The sequence below is a fragment of the Sparus aurata genome, chromosome 8 (genome assembly GCF_900880675.1).
Source record: "Sparus aurata chromosome 8, fSpaAur1.1, whole genome shotgun sequence".
Taxonomy (NCBI): Eukaryota; Metazoa; Chordata; class Actinopteri; order Spariformes; family Sparidae; genus Sparus; species Sparus aurata.
The window spans coordinates 24,322,919-24,348,807 of NC_044194.1; the positions used below are offsets into that span (position 1 = coordinate 24,322,919).

General features: G+C 44.6%; 1 protein-coding gene across 3 annotated transcripts in view; it reads right to left on the reverse strand.

The window, feature by feature from the left end:
- The window catches only part of tspan9a (tetraspanin 9a), a 202,386-nt gene that overhangs the window by 46,894 nt on the left and 129,603 nt on the right, over positions 1-25,889 (reverse strand). The gene's annotated exons all lie outside the window — the stretch shown is intronic.

The following is a 25,889-nucleotide window of genomic DNA, read 5'->3' on the forward strand; positions in this document are numbered from 1 at the left end:
TTGAGTAGAAGTAGGCAGGCTACATGTAGAAAGAGGTTAAAAAAGATCAATAAGAAAAAAGGGGACCAGGCCTTTTTCCTTTTCCTTTCCTTTTAGCTGAGGTTTTGGAGCAGCGCGGTCAGTAGTCAGGCTTCGTGTCCACGCGCTCCCCGGCTAAGTCCTTAACTGTGACTGCTGGACCGGAGGGCAAATGAGGGCATTACTGTACATGACCAGGCTGTTGAAAGAACCTTCCCCGAATATATACTTTCATATGTCAGTCGAGCCAGAGAGCTGAAGTAAGCCTTTCATGTTGTGAAGGTTTCACACATCGGAATGAATAAGAATGAGAGAAAGCGAGAAGTTTCAGAGGGGGAGGACAGCTCGATTGGTTTGTTTTGAAAAGTAAAAACTCCCTCTGCAGTGTGTTCAAAGGCCGGAGAGCACATTTATGTAATCATGCCTCGTCTGTTTCCTCCTCATGATCAGAAAGTCTCCTGATTTCTCAGTAGAAGTTACATCAGAGCACAAGTTTCCCATGATCGTAATAGGATAAAGGAAATGACCTTTTTTTTCCATGTCTTTGTTAGTGTTTTTTTCCTCCAAAATTCAAAAATGTCACAGATAAAGACATTGGCTGGAAGCCTGGTGTGATGAAAGGCCCCTCCATTTTATCTTTCCAGCCAAACACCAAACACCTGCTCTGCTCTCTCCATGGACACACGCTGACTTGTTTAATCTTTCAGAGCTTAAGAGCAAAAAGCTCTGCGCAGACCCCACAAGCAAATGTGCCTTTTTCAGAGTGATCCACAATGAGAATGCTAATTCTACAAAATGATGGGCGAAAAGCCGATTTTCTGCTGCACTTTGCTCCCGTCGTCGGCAGGAAACATAAAACACAAGAAAAGGCCGCAGAGAAAATGACTAATTTGACCTCTTTGCAAACTTATGAAGAAGTAATGCTTCATTAAGTTGAGTGGTTCCACGCTATTTTCCACAGCGGTCTCGCCCTCGCTCTTCCTCTCTCCCAAGTCGTGGAATCACTCCTCCGAAGGCAATAATCACTTCATTTTGCAGTGCTCTCCATTATGATCCTCCTTGAAAGGTTAAGCTGCCTCCCCTGTGTCACCTCACGAGAGAGCCGCCGTAATGATGGAGCTGCGCCTTTCAAATTATCTGATCGTCTCTATGCTCCTCCTGCAGCCAATCCTATGTAATCCAGCATGAACGCAACACGGGCAGAAAGGCTTTCTACATCAGTGTCCCGCTGACTGAGAAGGAGAGGAATGAAAGAGACGGAGACAGTGAACGAGGTTGCCAGAGAGCGAGGCGTGTTGAGAAAGAACTGTAAGAATGTCAGATGGCGATCAGTCACGCATTTCCATCTGTGTGTTTAGAACGATGTCGCAGAGAATTCTCATTAAATCCGATCAATACATGACTGGGGCGTTTGTGTATTCACCGAGAACGGATGGAAAAAGAGCAGCGCAAATACTGCGGTCTAAGGTTTTTCGCTGCCAGAGAAAACTCAATCGGCTTCACCGATCTCTGCGCTTCTATCACAGAAACACAGGTGTTTTAAAGAATTGCTTGTTGTGTACCTGTTAAAACACGACCAGCTAGCTAAGCGGCCGATAACACAATTAATAACATATTTAAAAGGAACATCACTTCGTCAAAACATCTGCAGCCCGACAGATGCTGCTGAATAATTCAAAGCGCGCACGTCACACTTTAGCGACGCCAGTGCAGTCTTTTGAGCACGTTTTCATTTAATTCCTTCAAAGTAAACACTGAGACATTAATTTTAATTACGGCAGTAATAATTTGGGGGTTTTCTACAAAACAAAACACAATAAAAATGTTGCTCACAGCAATCTAATGCACCACAAAGCAACACATCTTTGAAGGAAATGAGGAGCAGATCTGCTTGCAGAACACACGCTCTTGGCTCTTATTCCCGCTGCGCTGCTGAGTGATTGAATGCTGTGATGTTTTGTCAGTGCTCGCAGATTTTAACCCCCTGACACATGCTCTCTTCACCACCATTAAAACAAAGATTTTCCTGAGGCGCTATCGCTGCACTGGCCTGGCAAAAAGAGTGTTAACCCCGTAGCCTGTTTGTGCAAAGACAGTGACACAGAGTGGGGAGAATGAAGAGGGGCTGAAGAAATGGCTGTTCTCATTGCTTTCATGTAGTCTTTTTTTTAACTGCAGCCCGTCTCCATTTCTGGAGACTATAGATAAATGTAAGGCAAACTCATTTCCCAATGAAACTGGTACAATCTGTGTGGGGGGGGGGGGGGGGGGAACGGAGGAAAAGCGATAAAAACTCCCAAATCTCCATCATAAGAAAGAGGCTTCAAAATTGGATTTGTGTGGTGCAGGTGCTGAGGGCAGAGGACAGAGATTACACAGTGAGAAGTACTTAACATGTGCAATTACTGTGGAACCTGAGAACTATTGTGGTGTTTCTGTGTGTGTGTGTGTGTGTGTGTGGATGATGGGGCTTAATGCAGCTTCTCGGGCAAACCAGGCAGGAAGTCGCTACTTATGGACTCGACAGAAATTCCTGCTCGGAGAAGATAATTTAGTGTGCATCGCAGCTCAGCGTCCAGGTACGGGGAGTGCGCCGGAGTGGGAGGACCTTATTTGACACTGCCAGTCAATAATTGGTCATTTCATAGAAGTACTTACAAAAAAAAATGGAACAATATTAAGCTTCTGAAAGACTCTGAACCATTGAAACTGCTTAAAAGTTGAAATGCCTTTGTGTGTGAATGTTTAGCAGCTGACCGTGCAGCTTTTTTTTTACCGCTAGCCAGCAACTGTTACATTCACATTTAACCAAAGTGAATACAAATGTAACTGTGCTCTGCTGGAGCTGTTGTGTTATATTTATTATTACAATAGGTGTTAAATAGCGCAGTATTCCAACAGTAGTCATGTAGTAAATGATGAACAGTTTTTTCTGCCGTCCCTTCCCACTCCATGAAGAGGCGATAAAGAGGAGGGAGGGGGTTGCTGAGTTGGGCGGCTGTAGCTCAGGAGGTAGAGCGGGTCGTCTAGTAATCGGAAGGTTTCTGGTTCAAATCCCGGCTCCCCCTAGGTGCGTGTATAAGTGTCCTTGAGCAAGATACTGAACCCCAAATTGCTTCTGATGAGCAGTTGGCACCGGCCTCTTTCATCTGTGTGTGTGTGTGTGAATAGGTGAGTATGACAAGTGCTGTAAAGTGCTTTGAGCGGTCAGTAGACTGGAAAAGCGCCATAGAAATTCAAGTCCAAGACGGAAAGGACACAAGCTAAAAACGACGACAACGCTTGAGATTGAAGTTGACTTTTCGTCTCAGTTGACATCCCGGGGAAGAGCTTTGTTCGTCCCAAACACATTTTCTATCAGACGTGGGACCGTGGGATACCATTAGTCTCGAGCTCTGTCACCATGTGCAAAACAAAAACTTAAGTAAGAATTTTCCAAACAAGTATACAAAATGCCCCCTAGCATGAGAATGACCTGCATGGCAGCCTCTGCCATCTCTGTGTGTGTGTGTGTGTGTGTGTGACTCCAGCTATATGAAAGAGATGCAGAGGATTCATTCTGTAGTGCTGGACCTGGAGCGAGCCCCGATATTTGCTTTAACAGCAGAGTTAATGCCATTGTCTGAAGCAGAGTCTTGTCTCATTTCATTGGGACGCCGCTAACAATGTGACAGCTTATCTGAGTTCAGGAGCAGACTCTCATTACCCTTTTAAAACGGGTTAATTGCCCCGGCCTTTTGCTATGGTGTCAAATGCTGCGAGAGGAGCTGAAGTCTGTTGTTAATAGCCACGTGACCAGAGCAGGGTCAGAAATAGACAAAAAAAAAAGAAAAAGAAAAGAAGGAAATGTAGTTCACAGTCAAAATACTGATCCCGTGTCAGAGTTAGTTGTTTTTCTGAGGTGGGATTCCTGCTCCTGGAGTCGGGGAGGCAGCCCCTGTTGCGCTGCGGGTTAACTGGCTCCTTGCCTCGTGGTGGCTGCAGCGAAGGTCCCCCCCAATGTGAGGCCGGGCCTATTAGGAGAAAAAAGGGAGCCCTCGTGATTGACGAGTTGCTCCACTTCATACATCAGGCCTGGCACGCCGAGGCCTGACACTGCCATATCCCTCCCATGTGGCCCGGGCTGCTACACCCCTGAGCTATATTTGCGAGTTGACATTAATGCCTCGCTCTTCCCCGACTTCTCTAAGCCTCCCTCTGTCCCTCCCTCCCTCCACCTCCCTCCACCTCTCTCTCTCTTCTTCCATGACGCTGCAAATCTATGGCTACCCTATCCCGTGCTACTTCATTACAGCGGCTTCTACATTACAGCATCTGATCACCTCCCAAATTCTCGGTAGTAGCAGCGATTTAATGCACAGCCACTATGGCTCGTGTAGTTCACGCCCGTCGCGCGCATGCAGCACATTTTGCAAACAAGAGCATATTTAATATATATGCAAAGAGCTGGAGCCGGGGATTTAATTCCTGAGTCTACATCAGAATCAGATTCCAAGTCATAAAATAATTATAAGTACAAAGCTGGCGCTATGCAGATGGCTGTAAACGGGCTGTACATATTTTACATTTATTTTTTTGTTTGGGTTTTCACTCACTTTAAGCTGTAATTTACTTACAGTGATTTTTCATCCAGATGTAAGTAAATGAAATTGAGGCAGCCACTCGGAAATTCTTTTCTTGGGGGGGTTGATGAAAAACAGTAAAAGGACAAATAGAGAGAGAGAGAGAGAGGGAATACAGAGGGGAGAGATGCCCATAACGTCAGAGTCATGGACGTTGTTTTATGAGAGTCGTTATTTGTCTGATAGGAGCTGTCTGGCCTGTTTACTTCCCCGTCCTGTCTTCGTCTTCATTAAAGTGTACTCGGCTGTTGATCCATGCTATAATTTTAATCAAAACCCATAAGTAAGCAAGGCAGAGTGCAGCGCGGAAGTCGCACGAGTTCCTCTTCCCCCCTTTTGCATTAAGAGTGGGGGGGAGGCGAAGGAGCTTCCTCACAGTGGGGAGTCATGAATAACGAGAAAGGAAGGGGGGATAAAAGAAAAAAAAGGCATGCTGCTCTGCATTCAGGTCAGTAGTGAGAAAAAAAAGCTGCAGTGCGCGCGGCTCACCTTGAACCTGCAATAAAAAAAAAAAACTGCTACGAGATCCTCCGTCAAGCGTTCACAGATAACAGCGCCATATTCAAATGTATGTAGATGTTCGGAAAGGCTGGGCTCACGTACACCTTAAGAAAATCCGACAACCCCGAATTCAAACATGGCTGCAGATGAAGGACTGAGCAGGGAGCAACTGGGTCTTAAGTGATCTATTATGGATTGGCATCAGGAAGCAGACAGCTGTAAAACCCGGTTCTGGCATGCTCACACTTCTCATATTTAGTGGAAGCTCCTGTTAAGTGCAACATGAGGGACGTACAGCCGAGCAACAGGAAAAAAGGTCCACTCCGGGGACCCTTGCATAATACTCGTGCATAATTCCCATGTTAAAATCCTCCTGCATCATCTTAATGTAGCGTAATTAATGAGGACAACTTTGCCCGGGCTAATTGAAAATGTGCGGAGTCAGTCTCCTGGTGGAAGAAGAAGAAGAGCGAGTGAGGAGGGGGATGTAGAGAGAGAGAGAGAGAGAGGGAGGGAGCTTTTAACGTATCTCTATCCTTAAACGAACTCGGATAAAAAGCCCCTGCAGTATACTCGGAAAGCTCCCTCTGTATTCGTCGCCACCTGAACAATACATTCTCCTCAGGTTTTTCCAAATCCAATTTGAGATGGCATCTCCTGCCTCGGGCCGGGGGTTTGGGTCGCGGCTCACACACCGGCTGCTCGGAGAAAAAAAGAGCAATTATGATTCAGTGAGGCAGGATGTAGGGAGGGATAAAAATAAAGACTCTTAGTTTAGAGACACCACACGGGATAAATTAAGCCCCTGACTTCTGTCAAGAAAACTCCTCAGATGGCCACGTCACTTTCCTCTGTTCTAATCTTACACTACACCTGGCTGTGCGCTCCCTTTTCTTTCCATTCATCTTCCCAACAGACCGTTGAGCCAGCAATTTGGGCAATGAATAATGAATGACTGTCAATACGTCTTGAGAGAAGCGAGGCTACTGTGCTCGTTTCACTGCAAAATCTGAATACAACAACAAACAAACAAAAAACGTCTCCTTCATTTCAAAGTGGAAACACTTACTGTTGTTATCGTTAATTACTGAAAAAATGGTGGAGACAAAAGTGCGCCTTGTGCTATTTTTTTTTTGTTTTGCCTGGTATCATGATTGGATATGAAAGGGGGCATCGAGCAGGGATCAGGCGAGGTTCAACACTACATGTGCTCGAGAACACTGTGTGAAATTGTTGTCAGTAAACATAGTTTGGTTGCAAATGACTCGATTCTTCCAAACTTTTTGGGGGGAAATGAAGTCTTACGTCACAAGGCCTCCCATCTTCACTCGTCTGGTGCGCACTTTGGTTTCAATATGTGATGACAAGAATGCTAACAAATGCACCTGGTGACCAAATGATAAATTCCTTCCACAGATGTGCAAATGCCTGAACAAGAAATCTCAGCCTTGACATGCAATAAGAGAAAATAAAAATTAGGGTGACAAGAATACTGGAATGCATTGCACGCCCCGTCATTTCCCCTTGACTTATACAGTCATTACAGGAGTGAAACACTCCATTTGGCATTGTTGTGCACACTTAATTTTCCTCTTGATTGAGCCTGCCTATTAGTGCTTTCAAACCTCAGTACGGCACACCAGGGACAGAAGAACTGCTGAGGAAAATGAACAAAAAAGCACGACTGCACGCCAGAGCCAGCCAAGCCTCTGGGGTCGGGCACACACTCCAGCTCGCAGTTAATTAACAGTATGTTTGAAACGATTGTGGTTAGTATTTTTGGCGCCTTTGTGGAAAGAGAACTTCATGATTATGAATTAAACATGCAGTGCACCTTATCCTGATTATAGGAGGACCGACTGAGGCCAAGTGCTGCACTCGCTCCGTTTCTGCCTCTGTGCTGCAGACTCACGCACATTAGGATTCCGCAGGGTAACTGCAAGTTTGGATTCACAAGCAGTCTGTCTGTCTGTGCGCCAGCGCTGAGCAGACAGTGTGGCCCGATGAAGAATCACCTGCTGTTACCAAACGGTCCCTCCAATCCCTGAATCCCCAGCATTCAGCTGTGAGGTGCTGGTGAATGATAAGGCACTGAAGGCAATAACCGCTCTCTGCTACGTCTCCTGTCTCTGCTGCTATTAGGCAAGCTGGACTTCAAAACAAGACAAAATTGCATCTAAATTGGCATCTTTGGGTTGTTTGCTGGTGCACAGCCGAGCAATGTTCCTGCACTTCTCGTATCTCTTCATCACGCAGGGCTGAGGGGTGTTGTGATTTAGATCCCGGGGAGAAGACTCAGTGTTACACAGCTGATCTGTGAGTGTGCAGGCTGGAGATGATGCAGTGAAAGAAATACAGAAAACACTGAAGAAGGGCAAAAGAAGGGAAGAAAATGTCTTAACATACAATTAATTGGTAAGATGTGGAGGTGCGGGGTATGTGTGAGTTCTCATCATTACTATGGTGGTTTGGCTGTTGTTTTAATGAGGTCCACTGTAATCAGTATCAAATAGGTTCCTGTGGGACAATGTGAATTAAATTGTCGGGACCGGCCACGAAGGATGAAAAAGCAAATTGTAGCCGACGTAGCAACAGGTGGCCGGAACAGCCCTGTTGTGCGTTTGTTAGCCCTGCTTTAAAATTAAATCTGACTAACACATACTACTTTCTAATCTATACACTGGACCAAGCCATCCGGCTTGGCTCGCCTCTCCCACTGTGCCAACACCGGCAAGTAGGCATTTCACATACACCCACTCCAGATGATGCTGTGAATATAGAGAAAGAATCTGTGTCAACATGTCAAGACTCTATTCTTCTCTGCGCCGAACCTGATCACAGCTGTAGAGTGCAGATAATTGGGTCATAATTAGATGGAAACACACCATAGGCGGTCACATACTGTAGTGCTAAAGCTGGCGTATCACAGCTGGAAACAGTGTAGCTGTTCTGTATGATTGCCTGTCAGGGATGGTCACACCTAACACACCAAAAACATACACAGATGCATGCATGCATGCATACACACACACACACACACACACACACACACACACACACACACACACACACACACACACACACACAAATAGATCCTCCTGTTAGTGGAACTCGCTTTGACACATCACTGCGTTCGGTTTCCGCATCCCGCCCTGAGGGAGATGGCGCCTTGCCAAGCTGCTCACTTCTGAAATATTAAGGCTAGAACCCATTGTATGTTGCTAATTCGAGAAAGTGCTGGGAAGGGAAGAATCATGCTCCAGCATTTCAAGTTTACCCACTTTCATCTGTGCACAAATGCTAACATACATCATGACTGAGGTTATATAAAATATAACAAAGTCAAAATAAACAAAGCTCTGATTATCCTGCTTTACCAACGTGGGGATAAAAGATGGCCTCAGTAAACATGACAGGACACACATTTACATTTCTCAGATGCATGAAGTCATGCCGCAAGTGTCAGCTAATGGCCGGGGCTGGTAAACAAACTGTAGGCGGGAGTGTAGGCTGCAGATTCAAATGATGTGTTACAGTGAGGCCCTGCGAGCATTTAACCCGGCTCTCTGATTGCTACATATAAACATGTCCTTGGTGTTGAGCCGGTCTTGTCTCGAAATGAGCAGGTCATTATTAATGACCTTTACAGTTCCTGCAAAAAAAAGAAGCCAGGCCTTGAGAGTGGTAAATGAAACAAAGGGTGTGAAAAATATCAAATTACTTGAACTCTTCTTGGAGATCTCACCTGCACCTTTGCTATCTGTCTGCGTAGGTATCAATTATTAATGATCAGGCCCCTGCCCCTGCCAGGGTATATTTCACTGCAGGATAACTACCACTATGAGAAACTGATCCCCGCCTCAAGTGGTCCATTTTTATTTCCAAACTTTGTGTTCATCATCATATTTCAACACCCTCGTTCCAGCCGGAGTGATGAGGCTGCAAGAACAAACCAAGCAGGCACTCGGTAGCTGATATCTCCGTGTTTTGCTTATTCACAAGAGGACGCGGTATAAAAAAGGTGATTTATATTCCGGACAATGATAAGGTAAAGCCTCCAAGGAGCCCCTGCTCTCAGCGAGAGATAACCAGAAGGCTGGATGAGAAGAGCATCCCTTCTAGTGCAAAAATGTTGGCTGCCTAGAAAACTCAGTGATCTGTGAAGCTCCACTCTCGAGAAGAATGATCAATACACTCCCATCTTACTATTTTCCCTCTGAAGCTCAAAGAAATCACTATCTGCTGCGCCGACACAGAGGAGGTGTGAAGCAAAGGCGGATAGCGGTGGGCGGCGAACGTGGTCAATTCAATTATCCCTCTGTCAGAGCACATTTTCTATTTGAGTCAGGCGGTAAACTCCTGAGGAAAAATACCCAGCCAAATAATTTGGATTGCTTTAAATATTTCTGAGTCTCAATTACATATCATCGTCTTTCTCAACTCCTGTCTTCATGTGATATTGTATTACGCTTAAGCTATATATTTAAGCTTGAATTTAAGATGTCAAAATCAGATTTTCAGGGGCTGTAAATGTTGAGAATGCTAATTTTTTCGGGTGGTTGTTTAGTTTGCAGACACTGTCTTTTAAATATATTCTTCCGGTCAGTCAAATCAAGCACCTTTGTGCCCCGACGCCACCAACCAACACACGGCCAAGAGCGCCTCCCAGAAGACATAATTACAAATGGTGACATTTTGGCTACGTTCACACTGCAGATACAACTGACCTGAATCCGTTTTTTTCGCTCATTTGTGACCCATATCTGATTTGCTTATGACAGTGTGAACAGCACAAGTCGCATTGAATCTGACATTTTCTAATCAGATTCAGGCCATATTTAAATGTGGTACTGAATCCGATACGTATCAGATTTTTTTGAATGCGACCGCAATCTGAACAGCCAGGTCGCATTTAATGCGACTTTGACGTCATTCTGACCCGCGCTGCACTGTTTTGTAAATTAATGACAAATAAAGTTGATTGACAAAAAAGTGTGCCACAGGCGGGAGCGAGCGGGAGCCACGAACATAATCAAAACAAACATGGAGGACAGCAGTGAAGCAGGCAGCCAGTGGAGGGACAGTGAGGTTTTAGACCTCATAAGTATTTGGGGGGACGCTTCTGTGCAAGCTAAACTTGAAGGGTCCTATCGGTTGCCGTTGCCATGTTCGCTTCCGTAAACACCGCTGTGGCGTGATGTCATCAATGATCAACTGCGCATGCGGGTCACTTCAGGAGCGTGAGCTGTTCACACAGCAATCCGTAGACAGGCCGCATTTAAAGAGGTAATGTGAACAGCCGAACAAAAAATCGGATTTGAGCAATAAATCGGAATTGTGCATTAAGACCTGCAGTGTGAACGTAGCCTTTGATGTTTAAACATGACTTTGAATTATGTGGCAGCCGAGCCGTCAGTCAAGATTAGTCTCCTCAGTCACATAACCTGTTACAAACATTTATAGTAAGACCTATATCTGTAGTCACGTCTCACCTAAAATAGTTTGTTACAGAAGTAACTTGGCAGAAATGCTCCTAAATAATCATAGAAATATGAACACAGGGCACTAAAGACGGCAGTGTGTCTCCATGGCCCTCTCCTTTTTTACTCTACTACACATTGCTGTTTGTCTCTTTGATTCTGCAGTATAGAGTATATAGCCTACAGTAGAGTATAGAATTCAGTATTAACAGTTCATTTTAGATAATATTATAGATCTAAGATAAAACTGACTGAGAAAAGGCTGAACAGGGAAGAAAAAGGTGCAATTACAAATCAGTCTGCTACTTCAGCACCACGGACAGCGCCATGGATTTATCAATAGAACCGATCGCAGTGTGTGTTTGCGCTAACTTCCCAGTAGAAAAAAAAAACCCCTGTGTAACACACTGGCCTGCTTTTTTGCCCATGATGTTATTTCAAGATGTGCACGCAGCTCATTCATCTTTAATGTATGTTTTCATCACTCATAATAATAACACCAATCTTAGGTTGGAGACCTCAATCACCTCTCGGGCCACATATTACAGAAAAGCAATTAGTCTGACCGCAGTGGAACGTTGCTGTTGGGTAGATCGTGTCCATCAAAGATACTAGGAAGGCACCACAGTATCCGAAATGAGCACAGTAGGAACGACCAGCGTGTTTAGCTATGGACCTTTAAACATTACAGTTACCGCTGAAAATGACATCAGAAATAGGCGAGTCGCCGGTGGGGTCCAACGGCTCAATTTGGAGAGGATGCACCCCGTGGACAGAGGCTGTGTCCTCGACATGGGGCCTTTTACTGCTTGTCGTGTCTCTTTCTCTCTCATCCTGTATCCTGTCATCTCTCTAGGCTGTCCTATCTAATAAAGCCATGAAAAGGGCCAAAAAAACACAGGGCTTTTTAATTAAAAACAAACAAAAATGAATAAGAAAACAAGTTGACCGCCAACGAAAAGCATCAAAATATAAAAAAAACAGTTAGTCATGCAGACTAGACTAACACCTCCAACCAAACAACTCCTGTGATCTCTCTCTCTCTCTGCTACCAGGGGATGGGGAGGGGGGCTGGCTGGTTAAAAAAGGGGGATGCATTTTGTCATTTTGCTCAGGAAGGGGATGGCGAATCACCTTCTGTCACTGTATGACTGTTACTTTGTCTGAGTCACTGATTGACTTGGAGGGCTACGCTGTGTGATAACAACATATGCTGTGAGGTGTGTGTGTGTGTGTGTGTGTTGGGGGGGCTGTTAGCTAAAACCACAGGCTGACTGAGTCAGAGAGAAAGAGTTTGGGTTGGTGACGTGACCCAGACTCCGTGTCTCTGTTAGCAAATGTCAGGGGCACATGAAATCCTAGACACGGACAGAGGATAGAGGTTGATTATTAAACAGAAGTCGTCGACTGAGCCGCGTGACGATCTGGTCGGAGGACTGAATACTCACCGAATGTTAAGGAAATACGCCGCCAGATGAGAAAACAAGATATGCAAAGAACAAATAGATGCTTAAAGACTTTTTAACTGATTCAGGCTGAATCTCTTCTATCCGTGTCATCCAGCGGAGGACTGGTCTCGTGGGAAAACACGCGAGGGTGTGTCTGTTGAATAACAGGTATAAATCAACATGAAAGAGGAACACGTGTTTTTTGAGCAACGTTTGGCCTGTGGACGACGGTTTTCCAAATGAATTTGTTTTTCTCCATTATGTGCAATCACTCCATTCCAATCTGGGGCAGAAAGAGTCACAATGAGGGAACGATAACGATAATTGTAGCAAATATAACGCCGATGTTTGTCGATTTTCAAGCAGATGCTAATACACTCCAGGTTCTTTGTACTCCATCACGGCGAGGTCAGCGGTGTTTAACCAGTAATGCGGTGCACATCAGAGAGGAATACAGAGATATACAAAGCAGACGGACGGCTGGTGATACATCTGACCGAGAAAGAGGCCGCTGTAAACACCATTTCCCGACGGCTGCTCATGTAGCTCTGGCGCTTCCTCCCCCGCATTTATATTGTAAACACCTGTCTCTTCTCCGGTCTGCCCCACCCTCCGCTCTCTCCACACAGGGACAGCTCGTCATCCTGTGCAGGCTTCTCGGCTACAGACGCGAACAGTTCTGGCTACATCTCATATTCTATTCAGACAGAGAGTCAACCCAGGCTTCATGTGGCCCGCGTAAACAACATCTGACACTTTTTGGCTCCGTCTCCAATCAAAAGCAGAAGGGTGACACAATGCACTGCGTGCACATAAATCTACAATGTAGAGTTTTGATTTGATGTGCTGCATGATGGTGCTTTATAATAATGGACTGTGTTAAAGATTTACTGCTTAATCACCTCTGCCAAGGAGGTTATGTTTTTGTCAATGTCTGTTTGTTGGTCAGTCAGTTGGTTGGTCAGCAGGATTACCCAAAAACTGCTGAATGGATGTCTTTGAAACTTGGATGGAGGATTGGTATCTGTTCATGTTCGTTGATCTTTCAGGGAATAGTGCATGGATGCTGATCTAAAATCTGGCGTATTTGAGTGGCTGGTATCTATGAGAGAGTCCAAAAGGGGGCTGTTGGGCTTTGGCAGAGTTATGCACTCAACTGACTAGCATTCTAGTACTGTTTACATATTTCAAGCAAAAAAGCTGGAACCAGAGAATGTTTGTATTCTTTCGTTTCGAAATGAAATGTTCACCATCCCACCGTCTTAGTATGGTGTGCGACATGTTACAGCTGAGGCTGAGGGGAATGTCATTAGTTTCCAGGTGTTCGCTCATAAATGGCACCTCAATTTTGACCTGATTGTCGCCTGAGAGGAAAAATCATGGGTGCTGCATCGACTAAAAGGCAGACGTTGCTGTTCAAAAAAGAGACAGGGTTTTCACAATTAGTCCACCTGCTGATTTAAATGTGTCGCCCTATCATGTTTGAATGCAGTGATCGCTACTCTGAGTTCCTTCTTGATTATTTATGCCATTCTTTTTAAGCTATTCATGAGATGATTTATGTGGGAGCTAAGAAAATATACAGTAGACGTGAAATGCGTGGTGGTTAAAATTTGCATTTAGATAGATGTTCTTAGTTCAAACATGTCTCTTAAAGACACTGAGGCTATCTGAATATTGAATTTCTACAGTACAAGAGATTTTTGCGTTCAGTGAGGCTGCAGGCTCTTCAACACTCGAGTGTGTTGAGTGCCGTCATGCATATACAGTATATGAGTGTGTTTGCCTCCTCATTAGAGTGCAGCTTGGTCGCAAAATGTTCACACCTTTTGAGAGTCAAGCAGATATGAAAACTTCTACAGTCCAGTCTGATCCCCCAGTCACAGAACAGTGTTAAAAGGCATACAACGAAGCAATCGTGCTGCAAACAAACATGCACCCAGGAAGAACCATGATGGCGGGGAAGAGTTGATCCAGGGACTGCGGCGCTAACAAGAAGAGGAAGCGAGACAAACCCAGCACAAGCCACAGTACCGACAAACATGTTGTTTTGCTTAATCCTCAATTTGGGTGCAGCAGACCTACTGAGAAGGGAAAATGCAGTATAAGAAAACAATGCAGAGGTCCACACTATTGGTGAAGAATGTTCTCCTAGTTGCTAATCACTGCAGCCGGGAAACAAAAAGATCCTATCTGCAGCCGCGGGCGGCCATTAATTGAGGAAACAAATCTTTCAGCAAACTGTTCTCCTCAGTCTACACATAATGAAATTCTCCACCTTAAAATTGTTTATTTGACTGCCATGACCTCTCTCACTCTTCATTTCCAGTGTAATGGCAGCCTGTGGTGAGAGAGTGTGCAGAGCTGTGGATAATATCAGAAGATTTGCCACCATTGCTGAGTGTGGTCCTGCAACAGTGCGCATTCACTGGAGCCGAGAACCCGGGCTGCTGCTCGCAAGGCGGCACAGAAACGATCAGTTTGCTCTCTCAAGCTATTAATACTCAACCGACAACCTGCAGATTAAGAAAGCGACTACTCTGAGCCACGGCAACAAAGCTTTTAAGAGCTTTAATATCTGCAGCAAAGGTTAACCTTTACAAGAAAAGTGTAAAGGTGGCGTTGAGAACAGATGTTCTCATGATGACGTGACATTTGAGAAGACTGAGTTTTAGCCTGTAGAGTTCACTTTTGCTGGATGATAAGAATGAGAGTTCGGGCAAAATGCAAAATGCTAAACTTTTGCCTAATTGTTTGAAAAATGAGGATGGGAGTGGCAGAGTGAAAATGTATTAAAGGGGTGTGAAGTCACTGGAAAGTTCAGGCACAGTAAAGGTGCACACTTTGTCTTAATTTTCCTCTTTAATTGCGAAGACTTCATCCGGGCTTTGTTGCACTCACAACAACCTGCAAATGCAAAAGAAAGGAAACAGTAAAAAAAGTCCTTTGAAAGTCGATGACAAACACTCAAACCTCAGGAGGAGCGTGGAGAGATTGAGCCAGACTGCTCCCCCTCATAAATCAAAGCACATCATAGACAATTCGCCAGCAACTGTTGCAACAGGTGTCTCGCTCCGCCCTCCTCGCTCCTGCCTTTCTTCGGCTTTAGCATGCAAATGACCCTCCTCGGAGTGAGCTTGTTTACCGAGGAACGTCTCTAAAGTAGGCTAACCCTCAGATGGATCCAGATACAATGAGCGTTTAGAGAGCACTCCTTGCATGAAAGGCACCGGCGATAAGCATTCTGCTCCATCTCACGCATGTCTCAAAGTGACAGGGACATTTTCAAGAGGTGCGCTATCTGCCCGTCCACCTGTCCAACTACGGTAACAACATCAGAGGTGCTGGCTCAGGTAATTCGCTCCCCGGCCCCCTGCAGTCTTGACACGCTTCTGGCATGCCCGTCACCCGTCTGCTTTGTCCTCGAACCTGGGAGTTTGGACTGGATAATGGTGGAGTGACAAGTCTGCTGCACTGCAGGCACACCACACAGGTGATGCATCTGAGAAGCCCCGTCGTTTTGTCACTGTGTCACCGCAGGACAGCTGCCAGCAGATAGCAGGCCTATCTAGTTTAGACAGGAACAAATGAGGCAGAAGATAGAGCTAAAGCTGATCCGTGCCATCAGGACTTATCGCTGTATCCAGAGGGCATTTCGGACTGAGGCCTGCTGATTATACTAGCTGCTTCTGTGGCAATATTTGCGCCTCGTGTGTACATGTTGAAATGTTTACTTTCCCATGATATGTACAGTAAATATATATATATAAAAAAAAAATGCCTGAAAGCATGTATCAGTTCAGACTCCAGTTTCTTTCCATTTCTATGAGATCATATCAGAGAACATGAGGAGCGGAGGGTATTATTAGTACAGCTGCTGATGGGGGCCATTTGTTCCTTTTGAGCTGCTTGACTTACCCCCTGTGTGCACTGCACAACCCCTGTGTGATTGGGTATCTGCAGTATAATGAGTTGGCGTTTATGACATGGAAAAAGCTGGCTCAGGGGAATGTGATTGATGCCACAGCCCAGGACCTCTATTGTGTAGCAAGTAGTCTGCAGGAAACAGGAAGACCTCCTTGGTAATCAACCAGACAAGGGGACAGAATAGGATGAGGGCTTTCTGATCAATAGAGGTAGCAGGGTTCAGCATTGATCTCTGATTAGAAAATTAAATGCCTTGCTGAGATTTCTCATGTTAGATATTCAAGTGTCCCATTTGCATTCAAATCTCTACCCAATTTCTTCACCTCGTCTTACTTAACCTCACATCTCTTTGTCTGTCGATAGCTCACCATAAATGACCTGATTTTTCTAAACAAAGTGACGCTAATATGCTTGTAGAGCCCCCATAGTCCTCTGTCAGTTTAATCACACAGCACTTGGCGGTATCCCCAAAAGATTAGCCAGATGCCGACTTAAGCTAACTGGAAGACGACAGGAGATGAATTAGTAACAACTGCTGAGAAAGAAAAGAGCAAAGGATGCATCTGCTTTAAAGCTGGCGGCGTGAGGCCGTGTTGTTGAAAAATGCAGTATCAAGTGCAGCATCGCGGCGTTACACTTCTGATTAGAACGTGGATAGGGCACTTGAACCCATTCTTTAGGACTCAGATCACCCACTTTAAGCGTACCGCTTGTTATCTCTCTTAGCTGTGACTGCTTGTTATCTCCCCTATGAAGAACTGGCCACTTTACCGATGAGGCTGAGACAAAGGCAAACTGCACTGCACTGTGAAAAAAGGCAGCCTACTTTTCCTCCCATCCTCACTTAAGGACAATTTTGTATGATGTGCCTTACTAAAAAGAGCAAACCAAACTAAGATATACACCGATCAGACACATCATTAAAACCACTGACAGATGAGTTGAACAACACTGATCATCTCCTTACAATGCAATGCTCTGCTAGGAAATGTGGGTCCTGGCATTCATGCTGACCCCACTTGACACAAACCACCCACTCAAACACCATCGCAATATACTGTACACCCCCCATGGCAATGGTGCTCCGCGATGACGGTGGTGGTGCCCCAGCCGGACAATGCACCCTGCCACACCATAAAAAACTGCTCAGGAATTTCCCACAGAATGTGACAAAGAGCTGGAGGCGTTGACCTGGCCTCCAAATTGCCCAGCTCCCAATCCTGGTAAGCAAGTCCGACCCAGGGTGGCCCTACCTCACAGCCTGCAGAACTCAGAGAATCTGCCGCCATTGCCCTGGGTCAGAAACCACAGGACAATGCCAGAGTCTGACCCAGGGTGGAGTCTCCATGGATTGGACGTCTTACGGATGCTCGATCAGATTGGGATCATGGGATTTTGGAGGCCAGGTCGACACCTTCTTTCACTTTCTTTGGGCCATTCCTGAGCAGTTTCCACGGTGGCAGGGAGCACTGCCATCAGGGAGTGCTGGGTGCTATGAGGACAGAGTTCTTGGATCTACAATGGTGTTTGGGCGGATGGTACGTGTCGAGTCGCATCCACATGAATGCAGGGACCCACAATTTCTCTGGAGGAACATTTCATTGAAATTAGATGATCACTGTTATTCACTTCACCTGTCAGTGGTTTTATTGTTATGGCTGATTGGTGTATCATCACACTGACAACAATAATTGGTTTGATGCAGTTTGCTAGGCTAGTAGGGGAGATCTGTCAGTAACTGAGCGTACCAAAGCAAAGCCATTAACCACGAGCTTCTCTCCGTGTTCAGAGGTGCAAAACAGCAAATGCAGCATTTAAATGTACATGAATCCAAAGCTGTGTGTATGAATATACATGGGCTACACTTTCCTGACCTTGCCTGCCTTCTTAGTACACTGGAAGTCAAGTGGATGCATTATGCAGACACACAAAAATGTTGACAGCCCTGCGCTCAGACTCTCATGCAATGCCTCCACACTCACCATCCTCACTAACACAACAAGTGCTGTGAATCTCTGCGGACACAACAGCCTGCATCTGAGATGGGCTCCAATATAATGAAGATCTGGATCCCTGCCGCTGCACTCCCTCCGTCTTCCTGTAACCAGCACTGATGCAGAGTGAAACTGCTTCAAAGCATATTGATGTTTTGTTTTCTCGTCCTTACCAGAGCACATCCTCTGCAAATAAACGTGTCTTTGAATGAAGTTATTCTCGTCTCACCAGTGAAAATAGAAAATGCTGATCATCACAAAGGAACGCTATGGGCGATAAAGCTGACCGCCCACCACAGTTAATATGAAGAACAGCCGGATTCCTCCGCCACAGCGCGTTCCGAGGATACTGGATCTGCAGCTAAACCAGGCTAATAAAGCCATTCTCATTTAGGGCAGCATGAAATGTGATTGCTTTTGAGGAAGATGTGTCAGTATAATCACAGCTGGGGCCCTCTTGTGACTCATCCACAATGCATCTCTCCATGTTTCCATCTTTAAAATTAAAAAGATGCCGTCAGATAAAGGACCAGGTTGATGTATTTGTCCTAAATGTTATAATTGGTTAGCGGTAGTTTGTATCCATCACAGGTGTGATCCACAGCTTCATGGACCCTGTCGGCCAATTCTGGATAAAGAATGACAGACTACAGAGGAAGTCCTTCATCTTTCTAACAGACGATGGGAGAAATGAAGACAGACTGAGAACATGCTGCAGGACAGTATTTTTTACCCCCCTCACATCTCTTTTGCAAGGTAAGCACTTCAGTGAAAAATGAGCTACAGTGGGATGGGAGGGGCTTTTGAAGACGGAAGAACACTCTCCTACTAAAGCAAACAGAGACGTGCTTTTATGTGCCAATTACTGGGCTCTCAATAATATTGACGTACGCCGGCAAAAAAAAACACCGCAGCCTTCACATGTGAGATGAGGGCTTCCGCTCTCCTCGTCTTTATCGCACGAGTCCTCTCCTGTGCTGCTGTTTGATTCTGCTGCTCACATTAAATGTCTGCTACGTCCTGCACAGCCATACATCAGAATACAGATACATTACTGTGTGTATATGGTCACTGAATACACTGCAAAATATTGAGAGGCCCACTCTGGCTGGCTGTATACATGAATAATCTATATACACAGACACACTCTGATGCAAGACAAAATGAATAATGAAGCCCGGCTCGGCATCGCAGGATTTTAAATCACATGCGTTATAGGCAAATAATGCAGAAAATGAACCCAAACACTGCGGTACGTTCTTAGCACAGCTAATCAGGCTGGGGAGTTCAAAGCCATCAGAGGGAAGCGGCAACTTACTTGTTTAGCGAGAGTTTAATTCTTCTGTCTGACTGCTTCTCTCTGGGTACACCTGTGCTCACTTTTCATCTGTTCATCAAACGCTCATTTATTTATCTCTCTGTGTTTTTAAAAAAAGCTGGTTAAGGAAATATGACCGCAGCTGTATAATTTCGCGACTGGGTATTTCACTGATGCTAATTAATGCTGCATTCACATGGATTTAAGCAGCACCTTTCAGACAGCACGGGACAAACAAACAAACATTAGGATGGAAAGGTGGGACAGCCAAACTAAACATGCATGACGGTATGTTGCTATGGTGATGAATGATGAATAAATTATATGCAACTAAATGATATTGTTTATTAGTTATGTAATCATTTCCGTAATGCATGTAGCTATAAAATACAGCTTCCTCTTAGTATTCTATGGTAAACTTAGAAATAAAATCATTCAATTCCTTCAAAAGTATAAATTCCCTTGAAAACACAAGGTCATTCATCTATTTCAAACATGGTTAGACTGAAAAAAAAACAAAAAAAACCCAAATTATTAGCTTCTGGTTGTAGATCTTACTGGACACCCGGTTGTAAATTATGTCCCAGAGGTAAGATGAGTCAACTTTGTCCACCGTCTACCTGAATACATGTGAATTCAGACAGACAGACTGCAGATTTATGCAATGTTAAAGAGTGACTACACACAGGCTGAAAATTCTGTTACCGCTGACATTTAGCAGTAGCAGGCTGCTTTGTCCAACACTGTGTGAGGCTTTTGTGTAAAGCCTAGGGTTGGATTATTTCAAAATGTAATTTATCAGTTAATCTGTTACAGATGAAATAAAGAGAAAACTGGCAAAGGGGAGCTTCTTAAAAGTCCCAAATGAAGGCCATTACATTGTGTAATAGATAAAAACCTTCCAGCTTTTCTCTACAACTCTTAAAGAGCACTGTGATTTCCACCTAACAAGCTTCTGCTCTGAATTCTAATTGTTTGGACTGCTGTCAAGTTCAGATTGGAGAGAAGTTTTGAGATCAGCAGCCACGTTCATCTGAACGACATTAGGAAGATGCCAAGTTGATCTCGGTAAGGCAGAACATTTATTGTTTCTTGTTAATCAAGAGAGTGGAGCTGGGCAGGATGTCCTGATTGGATCTGAATGAGAACCTGAGGGCATGCATCAGTTGGGATTTGTCAATCACAAGTAAGCAACGCCCTCAAGCGAACCTGCTTTGTTGTCTTTTTCACACAAAATGGGACCATAATGTACAAACTGAACATCATGCTGTATTGAAGAAGTCTTGAAACTAAAGACTGAAAGCGCTACGAGGTTATAAAACAAGTGAGAAGTCGGGTCATTTTTACATAGGCTTACATACAATCAGAATTCTTTTTGAAACCAGCAGAGTTGCCCCCTGCATGCCATATGAAAGAATGTATGGCTTATCAGCTGTTCAAAGCTGGGTTTGGGTCTCAATTTTAGGCCCCCTGCAGAGGTTCGGTGTGGACGACAGATGCAGCTCCGACCAAGCACAACACACTGCATTTGATCACGGCCAACTGTGATGCTGCACGTCGTCAGAGGTGCAAATGATCCACAAAGGCCAGTACCAACGGTTCTCTTCGTCATAAAAGATTTAGTTGCTCTTTAATCAAGTGTGAGCATTCACCTGATGAAAACACAGTTAATGGAGTGCAGCAAATTATGGGCCAAAAAGCAGCAATTTATCAAACAGACCCGTCACCTAGCTGAAACAGAGGTCAGGAAAACACACCGGTAACTCCACACTGTTCTCTAGTTTGCTGTTTTGCTAAAATGAAATAGACCAAATGATTTTCAAGTTTGTCCCCAGGAGTAAAACCAAACTGACATGATGTGGATGTCAGGGAGGGAGAGGGAGGGATGTGAGAGCGACAGTGATTCACTTCTCTGGGAGCTGTCATCGAACATCAATGTGTTCACCTCTCTTGCTCTTGGGAAGAGTTCCCTCCCCTCCCTCCCTTCCTCCCTCCCTGCCTGCCTTCATGCTTCGCTTCTTCCCACCCTGGAAAAGGACAGCAATTTTGGTCCGCCAGACTGTCCTCTCAGAAGGGGACTGGGGAGAAAAAATCTGGCCAGCCCCATCTGTCCCATTTTACTTGTGAACTGTGCTCAAGAAAAGAGCATGCGACCAGTGTGAGCAAGCTCAGAACTGTGTCATGATGGAGATCTAACATGACAACAAGCCAACCCTGAAATAGCAGAAATGTGTATGAAATGGAAGGGGCATTAATGGGCTGACCCCACAACATGCTGCTGAAATTATCACCGAACCAAACACGGTGATGGGGATTTGTCTCATCACGCTGCTCTGGCGAGTGCACGCGCAGACACAAGGTGTCTGCTTATAATTACTGTGGCTCACTATGGATGAATGAGATCATTCATTGAGGGTGGTGATAACACCATAATCAACTTCTCAAATAAGACTTCTCTTCCTAACCTCGGTCTGCCCACACTGAGCTCCACTGTGACTCACTCTTTTGTATTCTGCTGCCATCCCGACTCACCCATTACTGAAGCCTGGGTGGCTTAATAAGAGAAATGGAGACATCTGTGCAGAAAAAAATCCCCACTGACAGGGACTGCAAACGACACATGGCGAGTGAGGGGGGTCCTGATCTTTAATTAAGAATTCTCCAGCAAATGGATAGAATTGTGCACAGACACATTTATTCGTTTGAGGCACATTTCATTAACTGCATTAGACTTTATAAGAGCTAGACTGTATTAGACATAAAGCTTTAAGATGTGTTTTAATGCTGGTAAGAATTGTGTTTTATGTCTCTGCAGCAGAAAGACAGATTCTTTTTTTTTTTAAATTGGTGCAACATGACAAGAGAAAAGAGACCAAGAGGGCTGTGGCATTCCTTTTTTGTTAAAAAAAGTAGAGAACCCGCAATGGCCATGACTTCTGTGCTCTTTCTATCCTGTCTATCTGAGTCAGATTAAGTTCTTTTAGGCAAGTTTGCCCCTCAGCAGCCATCTTGGCAATGCCCCCGGACGGGCCCCGATCTTAATGAATGGACAGAGAGCCGTAACTTTCAAATTGAGTGCAGAATAAAATATGTATTTCAATTCAGATAAAAAGGCTTAAACAATTTGGCAACATTCCCAAAACATTTCCCCACAGCTTATACTTCTACTATGCATGCGCACGATTTCAAGACTCCAACATCTTTTATGACTCATTCCAGGATGTTGTAACCTGATGCCATCAGCTCATCCCACCGGAACACTTGAACAAAACACAAGTTTTATGTATGATGTTTGAATAACGTCACCCCTTATGGTGATCACTTGTAAAAGCAAGATATCATCCTCTTCCATGGTGATTTGAAGTCAATCTACAGTTGTGCGAAAATCCATTGAAACTTTCCACGTCCATCAATGTAACAACCCAACTGGTTGATATGTTTCCTGGTTGGGCTGTGATAAAGCAGACAATTGGCTTTTTTGTGGGACGGGGTGAGATGTGACACACAACCTCCATCTCTGGTGTTTAAAGTCTATTTCGTCATGCTGTGAGTGGTTTGTCTCCTGTCTTATACGTATTCTGGTACGAACAACAACCCTACTGTACAGGCAAGCAGAAGTCCATCCGGCAGCGCGAAAAGCTTAGTTAACCATTGTTTTATTGTCATATACCAACTATGTCGTAAAAAATCTGTTTAAAAATTGGCAGTTTACCTTTAATGCATGTGGACTCGAGGCAAATATTTGCAATTTTTTGTGGGCTGTTCAACAACTCAAATTTTGAGACAGAGGGATTTACAATACGGACGCTAACACCCCCAACCTGAACATTCATCATTTCAGGTGCAATTACTGACAACCAACAGCGTTTGCCTTCTTCGCACTTTCTCCCATGCAATAAAACTGTCAAAACCTCTCTCAAAAGCAAGATCTGAGACATCCTTCTCTGCCCCAGATAGAAAAACCAAAGCGATGCAACGAGGCTGGTTTTAACATGTTTCCCTTTTATATAATGCTGCAGGCAACCAGACTGCTTCAGAGTTCTGATTTCGAGGACACTAAAAACCCTGATATCTTTCGAAACAGAGCAGATGCACAGAGCAAATGCTCTTTCATGTCTGGCAACAACACTGGTGATTGTAAGTGTGTGCAACATAAACAAGTAGAACCATTTGCTTTTCGTCGTGTGATAAGACCTGGGCAAAGTCAAGGGGACGGTTTTAAAGCGTGGCAGTGATAGGGAAGAATCTGCAGGAATGAAGAATGGCAATAATCCCTACTAGGTTTACACAGTCTGTCAGGCGCTCACTTATCTTCCCACTGAAGCTCCAAGGGATCCTGACTAGTTACTGTATCTTCCTCTTCAGGGAGAATATCAGAGCGGATTGTGCTTGCACCTCATGCACATCAAATGGGAGTCGAGCTCAAATTGGATCAGACATAACGAGAGCAAACTACCAACCTGCTCTGATGAAGATCTGGGTTTCGCTCTCTGAAAACAACAAGGTAGGCATCCATTTCAAATCACAACAAACGGTCTAACACATGGGCTGATGGTGTGAATTGCACAGCACATTGCATATAGTATGGGAAATTGCCCCATTAAAAAACAGCAATAAAAACACGTCAGGCGATCATCTAGTCAGCGTGTCTGCTGATGCGCTCCCGTCTCGAGAGCTACAATATGTTGCATTTTCTGGCTGAGTTGGAACGCAGCAGTAATCTCCAGAGGTTCAGCCAAATAAATCAATACATGCTCGGATGTTAAAGGCATAAATCTGTCCCTCATTTGTCACGGCTAACAACGTGGTCGAGTGTGTGCCTCGTTGCGTGCCGGAGCCCCCGTCGGAGATGTGTCCTGGGCTCATTACCATTCAAGCTGCGAATGCCTGAGTCCCTGACCCAAATTCACGATGACACATGTAAAATACACAGATTCAAAGTCAATCTGCCGCTCATATCTTCAATGTTTTGTGCTGTGTCTGTGTTCTGGGTCTCTAAATGTTGTTTAGAAAAAGGGAAGGGGGGTAGATATGTGGAAACAAGCTCCCAAGATGGGAGGCTTGAGTGCGTGGGATCATGGTGGGAAACAAATCAGGACCAATTGAAGCAATTTGAAGGTAGTGGCCCCAGGGAAATGGGTCTTAGAGTCAGTCATTGATGCATCCTCAGCCTGCAGCTGATAACCTCCTGAGAACTTGGGGAGCTGCACACAGGACACCAAAGCTCATCTAGTACTTTCAGTAAAAACAGCCTTTCCACATGACTCTTTCATCTGGAGATTAGAACCTGTGCAATGCTAAAATCACTATTTAAAACACAATGTGTGCACAGCTTAAGGATCTGCACTTATTTCATAGATACATCTCACATACTGTTAATTAAACATGAGCAGGGGAACCTTAAAAGGAAATTAGTTTGCTCTCCGCAGACCAAGAAAATGATATTCTCTAAGCCAGCAGGGCTGGAGGTGGAGACGGACTGGGAAACATTGATTTCACTGTAATTTGCCTCTAGGTGTCAGAAAAAATGCTGAGTAGCTGGACTAGCGAGCTAACATTTCACATTAATTCACTGCTTAGGTGCAGATAAGCATTGATTGGTTGTCCTGGGGTGAAAAGGGAGTGTGAGGATAGATAGTTTGTAGTCAACCCCATAGAACAAGGACACACGTGGCACTGATGCATTTTTCATCCGTGCGCGCTCCGACATGTTTTGCTGCACCGAGATTGAATAAAACATTCCGGTGACCACAAACTGAAATAAAGTTGTACATTTCTGCAGCTGGAATAAAAAAACCTAACGAAGCAACATTAAACGAGCGCACATTCAGACATATCTGTCACAGGCAGAGACTGACGACGGCAAAAGCGTGCACTGACCGTTCCACAGAGCTCTGCGGGTCTGTGTTATGACTCGCAGCTTTACTGGATCTCAACAAATCCACAGGCACTACACAAGTGTCACCACACGACTGCGAGTGGCAGCTGATTCAAAATTCAAAAAGGCAGCTGAAAAGCTACAATAATTACGCTTATTTTCCTAACCAGACTTCTGTATTCTTGCACAATGGTTTGCCTGATAATAACAATCAATTTGGGGAGAAAAAAAAAAGATTTTCATTATGAAATCTGGGGCTTTGCTGCAAAAGAAAAAAGCCTATTTGTGTGTGCCTTGTTTGGGCACACAAAAGATGCTACAAAGAATTGATAGGCCACTCTTTGATCAATAACCCAAATACATGACTTATAAGGATATTGTTTGCTTTTTACTTCAGCGATATGAACACATTATTGACCACACACAACACCGATGCTGCCTTCCCTATTGCCTGCGGTGCACAATGTGGCACATAGTCATTACAAAGCTTCCTGCTTATATATGCAGAACTAATGACGCTCATCTTTTTGCATCCTTCTCCTATTCTCTCTGCTCTGAACTCCTCTGGCCTATATTTAGAAAAACAAGATCTCTGCATTTTTTTTTTTTGCATGCTGGAGCCGAGAAAAGATGATGTATCTTACGGTTGATGTAGGGTGCAGTCAATGCTGGCGGAATATTTTAACACCAAGATGGCAACAAA